This window comes from Trichomycterus rosablanca, chromosome 2 (genome assembly GCF_030014385.1).
Source record: "Trichomycterus rosablanca isolate fTriRos1 chromosome 2, fTriRos1.hap1, whole genome shotgun sequence".
NCBI lineage: Eukaryota > Metazoa > Chordata > Actinopteri > Siluriformes > Trichomycteridae > Trichomycterus > Trichomycterus rosablanca.
Window position 1 is genome coordinate 41,802,901 of NC_085989.1, and position 12,327 is coordinate 41,815,227.

The 12,327-nt window shown below is 38.5% G+C and overlaps 1 protein-coding gene across 1 annotated transcript in view; it reads right to left on the bottom strand.

Annotated features, from left to right (window-relative positions):
- adgrl1a (adhesion G protein-coupled receptor L1a) overlaps positions 1-9,281 on the bottom strand; it is a 349,163-nt gene extending 339,882 nt beyond the window's left edge. Inside the window, exon 1 of the mRNA XM_063015895.1 lies at positions 9,088-9,281. The gene's annotated coding sequence lies outside the window, so the exon portion shown is untranslated. The remainder of the gene's footprint in view (positions 1-9,087) is intronic.
- Between the last annotated feature and the right edge of the window lie 3,046 nt (positions 9,282-12,327).

The following is a 12,327-nucleotide window of genomic DNA, read 5'->3' on the forward strand; positions in this document are numbered from 1 at the left end:
AAGCAAACAGCTCTCAGAGCACTCGAGCACCTTTTTCAAGGATATCTATTTTACACCATGAGTCGCTCTGATTAAATGGCAATATTCAGTCTGACTGTGTTCAGTACGGATTAATGCTGTGTCCACACTACATTGGAAGACACTTTTAGAAATGCATGTAATAAAAAAATTAAAATTTAGACTGTCGAATTCCTTAGACTACTAAAACACCACAATACTCATTCAGCATGATCAGACATATTTGGGTACTGTGGTGTAAATAAGTATCATTATGCACCATGACAAAATATTAATTTATTTAAAAATAAAACATTTGAATGGAAAATTATTATACCGAATAAAACCACAAACTAGAGATAACAGTATTGTAATGGCTGTGTGGAAAAAGGCAAAAAAGGACTGCAAAACTGTATAAACTTTACTGTTACCTTCAAAGAACAACTTTTATGAAGAAATAAAAGAAAATCCATTTCTGTTGAGCCATGGAATTCGAATGGTAATTTTGCAGATTCAGCTAATGCAGAAATAGGTTGCATAAAACAAAATGACAGGAATCAAACTGAATGCAGTAACACTGCATAAATAAATCTTCCAAAACTGGCTCTGTATGGCCGTGCAATAAAACACGTTTGCCTTTATGCTTTATGGACAATTTACAAATGGGTAACAAATGAACAGAAAAACCAACATAAAATGTTTTAGTACGGTGTTGATCCACGACCAGCCACCAGAACAGCATGAATGTGCTCTTACAGATCTTACAAGAATCCGAATGAATCTGTTTGTAAAGGTAAATGCATATGATTCACATCATCTTCATACATATTAAAATATTCAGTGACCCTTGGTACTACCTTCATGCTTTATATTATGGTAGGATGTTTGTTGCTTAGGTGTTTTATGCAGTATACCATAAGTATACCAATCTAGCCTCTGCCATTTAGCCACTGCTGGGCCCTTGAACAAGGCCCCTAACCCTGTCGGCTCCAGGAACACCGTACAATGGCTGACTCTGCGGGAAATGCGGAATTCATTGTACTGTACACGTGTATCTGTCTATATGACAAATAAAGGCATTCCTCAAATACACATTTGTGCCATTTACCAGATGCTTTCATTCAAAGTGACTGAATAGAATCCAAGCAACTGAGGCTTAAGGGTCCTTCTCAGGAGCCCAGCAGTGGCATATAAGCAGTAGTAAGGATAAACCAGCATCCTTTAGACTACCAGTTCGGTACTTTAACTGAGCTACCACTGACTTGTAATCTTTCTTTGTATAGTTAATTAGTGGTTCAATCACAGGTGATGGTTTTACTGGTCATTAATGTCAAATACCTTGGAAGAGATCACTGTTCCTTGTACTAATGACCCAGACCACTCTACCTGGGAGTCGAACCTAGGACCTTCTTGCTGTGATCTGACAGGGCTACTCACTGACCCACCGTTCCATCTGTTAATAATTATACTAATAATAATCAGTATAATTATTATACCAAGCAGCATTTTACTCCTGACACACTGAGAAAAGATCTGTAGTTTGCAAATTGAGGATGTCACACTGATAATAACAACTGAAAAAGACTAGCAAGATAGCATATGCATGTGTAAAACATCAAACATTCCAGGAGGAAAGATTACGTAATGTAAAATCATTTAAGTAAAGGAGTAAATGCATCAGTTTCCTTGTGTTTACTGCAGCAATAACTATGCAGCCACACTGCAACAACCCCGTTAGTGTGATCCTGCCTAAAGCAGAAGCATAGTCTAGCATTCCTTATTCTACTACATTACCATTTCACCTTAAAATAGAGTAATTAAACATTAAAGTGCTAATTATTTTCCTGACAGTGTTCTAGCTCTTTAACATAGTCCTTCAGAACTTTTATTTGAGAAGGAAAAAGCTATTAGCCTAAGCATACAGACTGCACTGGTGTGTATAAATACACACAGAGGATCTACTCCCTTGACTGGACGCCCAGTGAGAGCACACACACACACAAGTAGCCAACTGTGAAGATCTTATTCAGTCATGTCAGTGTCTTATTTACCATAATTGGGACACTTGCATCGGAAACTTTGAACAAGGTTGGACTTGATTCAGGATCAATTCCAGAGATCGACTGAATTTGTGAGGGCAATTAGATGAAGTATCTTCTCAAATGTGTTGCGGTGAATCGTAATTATGAGTTGAAAAAATCTGCAGTGAATATTTAACACAGCGAACACGTGCTGGTAATTGGGATTTTAAAAGACCAGGAAGGCTCAGTCTGGATGGTTTGCGGAATTAAGCAATCACAACGCCGTATTGTGTTTGCGACACAAGTGGGAGACAAGTAGCTCACGTTGGCGCGCGCTGACTTCGCCTCCCCTGATGGTACAACCGAAGCAAATTGCCCCCGGTGGCTGAGTGCTCAATTGATTGGGTACTGTTTGAGGCTTTCACAGCTGTAAACAAACCCCCTGTCCTGCTTCACAGTTGACAGACGTCACCTAAAGACGCCAGCCAAACAATCCTCTGTGTTTCCATTTGGCTGATTTAACTGCGCTCGATTGATGGAAAAGAATCTCCGGTGATGTTTCTGCTCATTTGCACTTGTTGATCAGTGTGTTTTACTGTATTGGGACACTTCAGTGCATTTAAAAATCTTTAGTGTGTGTGTGTGTGTGTGTGTGTGTGTGTGAGGCTGTTGTGCGGTGACTGGCTCCCTGCAGCACTCCATTGCTATCGCTCCCACCGGCAGACTCCAGCTGCAGCTGGATTTTAATGCTTCTCTTGCACAAAGGCCTGGTGCATGGCGCCTGAAGTCACAAGCCGACGTGTTCAGCTACAGCACTTTAATGCACAGAGGCCACGGCTCAGAAAAGCACTGACAGCTCTCACCGCCTCAGTGCTTTTACACGAACTAAAGGGGCATTTTCTGTTTGATGTACACCAACACCTCAGTCTTCCTGCCTCTCTTTATATCTGTCTCTTTCAGGTGGGTTGAATTCTGTTAACAATCTGCAGAGGTATAAAGCAGTCACTGTCGATGCTTTTACATATCCGTCTGTTTTGTAGATGACTCAGACAAATGGCTGCTGCTGTAGAAGTCATAACAGAGAGCCTTTTAGGGCAAATCGTAGACCTCATATATGCAACATAACCGCAATAACAATCAAATCCAAATATACTGTGACACCTCTGTTAGTCATCATTTTTCCCTTGAATCAATATCATTTCCACTAAATCATTTTGTTTCTATTACTTAAAATTCTAGAAATAAAATATAAATAAAAACCATTCGTGCATTACTAAGTGGAAATGAAAAGTAAACAAGGCAAGAATTTCATTATTTTAAGCACCACCATGCTCATGAATCCTACAATTAAGCATCCAAAAAAGCTTTTAGGTTGAACAGACATAGTGTGTTTGTTTGCTTATTAGGATTTTAACGTCATGTCTCACACTGTGGTTACATTCATGACAGGAACGTTAGTTATTCATTACACAAGGTTCATCAGCTCACAAAGTTATATCAAACACAGTCATGGACAATTTTGTATCTCCACTTCACCTCACTTGCATGTCTTTGTACTGTGGGAGGAAACTGGAGCACCCGGAGTAAACCCACGCAGACACGGGGAGAACATGCAAACTCCGCACAGAAAGGACCAGGACCGCCCCACCTGGGGATCGAACCCAGGGCCTTCTTGCTGTGAGGTGACAGTGCTACCCACTTAGCCACCGTGCCACCCCGAGCACCCGGAGTAAACCCACGCACACACGGGGAGAACATGCAAACCGCCCCACCTGGGGATCGAACCCAGGACCTTGTTGTTGTGAGGCGACAGTGCTACCCACGAAGCCACCCTGCCGCCCGAATAGACGTAGTAGTTTACAAGCTTGTAATTAGCTGTAATAAATGTAACCAAATTGTGAAATGTCTTCATAAAAGACTATTTAATCTAACACAACACACTTTATAACAAATAGAACACTGACTTGAATATTTTAATTAATATTTAGTTTCTATTATTTTCATTATGACCATCACACTTTTTAAACATACAGTCTTAAAATATCCTTAACAAATTTCATTGTGTTATATTAAAACATGTGCATCGATCTGTGTCTGTTACCATAAATATGACCTTGTAAAGCAGAGACACAGCCAAATAAACCTGGGAGTCCTGGTTAAGCAATTACCCAGAAGTCAATGATGTTGCAGTCGCAAGAATTTACACAAATTTAACTTCATGCAATGTTTGCCAGGGCTCAGAATTTTGATTCAGTTAACATAATGGATAATGCAGATGATTTCATTTATGGACTAATTATTTCAGTGAACAGTAAAGATAAATGTCTATGGCTGCATTCATGTAACACACATGCAGTAGCTGTGCTATTGTTTCCTGTGGAGTCGTTTGCCGCTGTGCTACATTGAGCGTTGCACAATGTGCAGATTTAACGCTTTGACCCTCGGGTTAATATTGATTGAACTTTGACCTAGTTTGCTGTTGACCTTTTCAAAGCACCACCAATGACACAAATTGTTTATAACTAATTACACTATAAACTAATCGTTTGGAGATGAAAGAAAACTCAACAAACTGATCAATCAGTCTTGTGCTGCTCACTAGACGGTTTCAAGTTGGTGGTTGAAAGAAGGTCCCTTAACAAACTCAACCATACTAAACAAGTTATCACACCCCCTCCAAAACCTGCTAGTCAGACAGGGGAGTACTTCCAGTTCCGCTGTAACAAGAAACGGTACAGGAGATCGTTTGTACCTACGGCGATCACACTGTATAACACTTACTATAATAATACTGTGCAGGGACATCATAGAACACTGAGCCACAAATAGGATTATCAGAACAGATTTATGAATAAGATCTGCCACTCTGCCATTGCACATCTGTTAATATTTACAGCTAAGGACACTCTCATAGTTTATTATATTACATTTTACATATGTATCTTTATCCTATGTATTCACCTATACAGACACATTATTGTACCTTGCATACTAGTATCATACATTGCACATCTATAATGTTTATTATATTGCATATCACACGTTTATTCTATTTATTTAGCTACATAGTTTTGTACAGTAATACTTGCTTTCTTTATTGCTTTTAACTTTAATATACTTAATGTACCTTGAGATGCTGTAATACCCGACTTTCTTTTTGGGATCAAAAAAGCAATCTAGTTTTGGAACAAACAGTTGCAAAAACATCACAAAAAAGTATAAAAGTATATACAATTAATTACAATTCTTTACTAGTTCTGCTTACAGCAGGCTGCCGATTTTGAACGAAAACCCAGAGTCTAGCCATGTCCAGTCAGGTCCCTGGAGATGCTGTCTCCAAACAGACCTTACAAAAAGCTACAATGGACAAGGAAAATAAAGGAGTCATGACTGACAGCAGAACGACTCTGTCGCCTACAGGGACGCAAGACAGTAAAAAGAATGAAGAAAAGAAAAACTGATGGAGAGATGTCAGGAGCGGACATTGTATTGCTGCTATAACAAACAGCTTGTAGATCCCGAGCACAAAAAAGAACAATTTTGAGACAATTTCAGGTACTGGCAAAAGGGCATATGGAGAGAATGAGAGCTCCAGTACATACACACATGCAGGCAAATGGAATGAGGCAATAAGACAAAATAAGAGATACATGTTTTATAACAAGACAGGCATTTTTCCTTATGCAGGTTCAAGCTGGCACAAGCTGAATAGTTTCCTGTGCTTGCTTTGGTTTTGGTCAGTGGAAATACTGTTTTAGAAACCCCCAGAGGCTTTGAAAAAAAGGATGCCTACAAAAAGTGGAAGTGCATGTTTTAGAGCAGATGCTAGGCTGCCTTTGTTGTCTAGTACTTCTCTAAAAAAGATTTCAAAGTATAAAGTGAATAATACAGCTATACCTATGGATGCCCCAACCGCATTTCTTACATATCTTATTCAATTCAAATATCAAAGCTCTAAAAGCTATATGCTCTGCATAGTAAATGCTGATGCTAAGCTAGACATGGTTTGAATGTACAATATATGTAAATAGCATAAGTCTGCAGACGCAGACCTAATACAAAGATAAAGGATGGCAATGGCATCTCATTTTATACACACATGTATCAGTAGTCAGTAAAAGTGTCTTATTTATTATTGTATATTGGGATGTTAATAATAAACTAATTAACCACAGAGTTATGGAAATTACACAGGCTAGAGCCATGTAACAAAAATATTGTGCTTAAGTCTAACATAGATTTGCATCTATCAGCACACATGCACAGTTCACCACAGCTTTTTACACACAACACTGACATTATGCCAAATTCTGCACCACCGCAGATTTTAAGTAGAGTGTGCATCAAAGTGGGTAACTATTATTCCTTATTCAATTAAATAGAGATGACAATATCTATCGACTGTCAATAATCAACGGTTAGCCAATAACCAAGATGGGGCTTGGGGCGTGTTTCAAATCAGTTAATTGCCCTGATTCTTCTTTGTTATCTTGCTTATCTCAAGAAACACATAATGACTGTCCTTAAAAATGTGCTAGGATATTATGACGGAAACAAATCTCCCTCTGATCCCTGCCACATTTCAAAGAAAATAGCCCGTAATTAATACTGCGCTAATGCCTGGCTATTATTCATCCATCGAAAGCTTAGAATAATTGTTCTGATAGTGATGTGACAGAAAGACATAAATCCTTCTCACTCCCTGAAGAGGACTTTTGGCAGCTCACCAGTTTAGAATGATACGTTTTGATCCCTGTTTAAACATTAAGCTCTGAATTGTTTTAGACTTCCATATTTAAATCACACCTGATTTCGATCACTGGTTAATGACAAGATGTATTAGGTGTGTCAAAGCAGGGAAATGATCATAAGCTGAGTGCCTATAAATGCTATAAATGATTACAGCTGGAATTCTGACAGGAGTCCTTCTTTATCCAACGTGGACGTGCCATCAGAATTCTCCCTGAAAAACCTTTAGTAGTTTATGGTGAATTTAATTGCAAGTTGTGGTGAAATAATGACCCAAGGTATTGACAGCTCAAGACTAGACAAAACACAACGGCAGTCAAAAGCACCTGCTGCTTTATTGCCCCGGCAGTGTTAAATATGTTGATTGTTAACAGAGATGGTAAACATGGCGTTAAGTTATGACCTTTTCAGAAATGATCGGACAGCTGACAAACACTTCACATTTCACTCACCAAACCACAGTGGCCTACTAAATTGTCACAATTGACGTACTTTTCAGTATGAAACGATGTGGTAGTAGGTAGCTTTCAAGCTCTACTTTTGCATTTGACGTAAGTCAATTTGGCTGTCAGAATATCAACCAGTTAGCATAAACAAGTCCAAAAGATGTAATTTAACATCTTTGTGCAACATTCTAGATAATGTTTTAGCATATTTTATAGACAAATGTCTAGTACTGACTTTTTCATAACACCTGTTTTGATGATAATCAAACTTAGGTTGGCATGGCTTTAATTATTGCAAGACCGCTAACTAAAAAAAAATAATAAACTGAACATTTACCACACAAATTCAAGCTCCACAGCAAACAAATTAACGATCAGCCATACGTCGTCTCACAACGTTAACAGTAGCTGTGCTTGTTCTTTTCGTGTGTGCCTTTTTATTTTGTTATTTAAAGCTGTCAATTAGATACAACACTTTGACTTCATCACACCTTGACATTACAATTTTCAGCTCTAATAAACCTAAAAAGACCATTATAAGACCTTCAGGTACTGAATGTGTTTTAAATGTCAACATATATCCAAAATGTCCTGAAGACATTTAGACATTAAACCTTTTTGCACATCCACATCATGGTTAAATTAAAGGCCATGATGCTGAGCTTGTGTTGGACGCCTCACAGACAAACAGATTTGGATTAAGAACAGACCAGATCTAAATGTCTTCATGATGTCTAGTATTTGGGTGGGATAATATGCTTTATTTGTACATTCATACTAAATCTGTCAGATGCCGTCTTCACAACGTCCTCACATGATGGACCAGTTAAATGCTACAAATCCACCTTCTGCATGCTTCAGTTCGCAGTGACTCCACACAACTCCACACAGCTAGTGACCAGAGCCAAGGATCTAACATGGGTCTCAGGGAAGCAAGTGTGGCAGCACTCTCTACCAGCTTTGCCACCAACCCATTGAATAAGCTTCATTTTAATACTAGATTCACTTTCCAAAGCCTAAATACACAGCCATGGTGCAAAAGGTGTCTTGTTGAGGGTGTACTTTAAAAATGTCCAGTTTATTTATTTATTAGGATTTTAACGTCATGTTTTACACACTTCGGTTACATTCATGACAGAACATATAGTTACATGTATACACAAGATTCATCAGTTCACAAGTGTAATGTCAAACACAGTCATGTATCTCCAATTCACCTCACTTGAACGTCTTTGGACTGTGGGGGGGAAACCGGAGCTCCTGGAGGAAACCCACGCAGACACTGGGAGAAAATGCAAACTCCACACAGTAAGGACCCGATCGAAACCAGGACCTTCTTGCTGTGAGGCGACAGAGCTACCCACTGTATTTAGATCATTATAAGGATACTTGGTCCACAGAAGGGGTAAACACACACGCTCTTCTATATAACGTGCGCGCGCTACAACAGACGTTTCAAATTTTAACGGTTTATCAACGGTCGCCTGTGTTTAAATTTAAATTCAAACGTAAATATGATAACCGTCATCAGGTCAGCCACACAACTAACGGCTGAATTAGTATACCAAGCTAACGCTGTCTGACAAAATAACCAACACGAATGACCCAAACGTCCATTTTCCACCAAAAATACAGCTTAAATGGAACGCATAACAAGCCTGGTGCATTAAAAACAAGACACGAATACTAAAAAATTTAAATAATTAAATAAACTCGTAATGCGCCTTCTACACGTCAGTCTGGACACGTTCGAATCCCCGTGTCGTAGCTCTACACAGCAAGCAGGTTAAAACCATCTTTTGTGCTACCGTTTGGAAAACCTACGCGCAATGTTCTGTAAACCTGGACATTTTTTTTTATTTAATAACCTTTACCTTGCTTGACTCGTCTGGTCTCCTTGCTCTGTTCTTCACTGCATCTCATACATTCATCCTTCGATTCGTCCCCTTTTTCCAATCGTCCTTTCCGTTATCCGTCGCACTACTTTCTTTCCTTCAGCTTCTTTTTTTATTATTATTTGGCGCGGACGCGTACAGATGAAAAAAATGAACAAACTGTCCTCCAGAATCAAAGAGTCCGAAATTAATTCATAGAGAAAGAAAACAATCCAGTTGAAATAATAAAAAATAAAGAAAAAATAAAGAAAATCCGTGACTCGTTAAGTCATACTCTTATAATCAAGACGAGTCGTTTCAAGGATACGGCTCGTTTGACTTTGAAGCAAATAGAACCAACGCACTACCAAGACTTCATATTCTTGCATATATTTAGCACAAATGTCCTTTAAAAAAAACAACCCAAACGCGCATGAGCTCCTACAGTCCGTTAAAAAACAGGTTTTATACCGCTCAGCCAATACGCGCTCACAATGAGCAGCACATTTAAATTCAAATTCTTCCCATCCAATATGATCTCAGTCTGGTAGATTTAGGAGTTTGATTTCAGCAGGACAACATCCACATATTATCGGTAGTATCCTATAAAGCGACTCATGTCTTCTGCTCTGTGCTCGGTCCGCTCCGACTCTCTCCGTCACCAGACGAAATGTGAAAGTGGTGTGGAGGGCGCACAGCTCCACTCCTCACTGCCTCACTCACGTGTGACTGACTACAGGCGCAAACTACCTCAGTCTATCGGTTTCATCTCGCACCGTGTGTCGGTAACACCGGACACCCGACGTGCTCAGTGCTTCTGTTATTTAACCTCCTATTCGGTTGGACGGTTGGTTTTTAAATTCTGATCGAACGTCTGATCGTGACGCGAAAGAGAATAAGCAACCCACTCTGCTGCAACTCAGCCTGGTAAGCCTACAGTCTAGCAACCTAATTACTATTAAGACCAGATTTAAGCCTATTTTACTTAAATAACAAAACAAAAACAGGCACCAAACAAGAGTTTTATGTATTTAAAAGTACTGATTAGTATGGTTTGGCTTCTAATCAGGTAAAAGATTAGATTCAACTTTGTCATTGTGCAGAGTGCAAGTACAGCGCCAAGGAAATGCAGTGTTTCGAGTATTTACATATAATATAGTTAGTGTGCAGAAGTGACCAGATAAGTGACATGAGGAGACACAAGTTAAAGAATGGTAGCTATGTTAATTGATGTCACCATCACTTAAACAGCATTATTAATTTAATTACTGTCGACATATGCTTCATTTAGATTGGCAGCAATAAAATATTGCATCTACTTCATAATCACATGTGAAGAAAGTTGCAATTATGTAGGTTGACGCTGAAACAACCAAGCAATTATGCTTTGACAATCTTTCTTCACTTGGTGCCGTTTTAACTTGTCCACCTGTTTGGAACATACCAGCATTTTCAGGTTTAATAAGAGACTTTAACTGTAGTTCAGCAACTGTTTCCCTGTCTTATTAAAGTTTTAGGTCGGAATTAACAGATACGATTTGCAAAAACATTAAAACTATTTGTTTACTTCTTAACACCACAGTGCCAAACTGGACCTTTGTACATTTAGGCTCTGTCAAGCATATGATCCACTTTATTAGATCAAATTGTTTCATTAATTGCATTTCATTATGTCCTCCTAAAATGTTCATATTATTTGTACTAGTAAGGAAAGCAAAAACCTTGAGTATGTGGTGAGTATTTTGGATTTCAGATGAGTCAACAGCTATATAAATGTAAAGTATATTATGTAAAGTAAAACGTAATTAAGTAAAACATGTATTAAGTAAGACATGCATAGTATTTAGTACTTAGGTAACATTAAAAATCTGTGCAATTTTACAAAAAAATATAAATTATTATTGTCACTGGTACTGTTTTCTCCTTCTTTAGCCTTGTATAGTAAGTTAGTCACATATACTATGGTAGCCAGTAATAACTTTGCAAAGAATGCATGCACCAAAAAAAGTTTATACTTAAGCTGTATATAATTTTTTATATGTATACAATAATAAAATTTGCATCATAAACATTGCAAAGGTTTTATCTTTTCATATTGTTTATTGTTATTTTCATAACACTAAGACATCAAAAAGTTGCACATATTAATGCACATTTTACAGAAAATTTTTTTACAGAGCTCTGGAATAATTTAATTCCCAAGATACAACTTCCCAATTCACTTTTAACAGCACTTTGTAGTGTTTAGTGGTTTAGTTAAATGGCTTTTGAAAATCTCAGAACTTTCAATAAAATACTAAATGTTCTATAATTACCACGGCTCTGTGGTTTACCTAATTAGAAGGAATTAGTTTTTCCACGCACCTTTCATTAACAAGAATAAATTTGTTAAATGTTTAAATGCTCAAATTGTTCATTAATTTTTGTATCTAACCATCTAAAATTGTTGTATACTTTTACCCTCACTATTTTGGTTCTTCAGTTTATTAAGAGAATAAAAATGTCTTTGCCACCTACAGTGTATCACAAAAGTGAGTACACCCCTCACATTTCTGCAGATATTTAAGTATATCTTTTCATGGGACAACACTGACAAAATGACACTTTGACACAATGAAAAGTAGTCTGTGTGCAGCTTATATAACAGTGTAAATTTATTCTTCCCTCAAAATAACTCAATATACAGCCATTAATGTCTAAACCACCGGCAACAAAAGTGAGTACACCCCTTAGTGAAAGGTCCTGAAGTGTCAATATTTTGTGTGGCCACCATTATTTCCCAGAACTGCCTTAACTCTTCTGGGCATGGAGTTTACCAGAGCTTCACAGGTTGCCACTGGAATGCTTTTCCACTCCTCCATGACGACATCACGGAGCTGGCGGATATTCGAGACTTTGCGCTCCTCCACCTTCCGCTTGAGGATGCCCCAAAGATGTTCTATTGGGTTTAGGTCTGGAGACATGCTTGGCCAGTCCATCACCTTTACCCTCAGCCTCTTCAATAAAGCAGTGGTCGTCTTAGAGGTGTGTTTGGGGTCATTATCATGCTGGAACACTGCCCTGCGACCCAGTTTCCGGAGGGAGGGGATCATGCTCTGCTTCAGTATTTCACAGTACATATTGGAGCTCGTGTCCCTCAGTGAAATGTAACTCCCCAACACCTGCTGCACCCATGCAGCCCCAGACCATGGCATTCCCACCACCATGCTTGACTGTAGGCATGACACACTTATCTTTGTA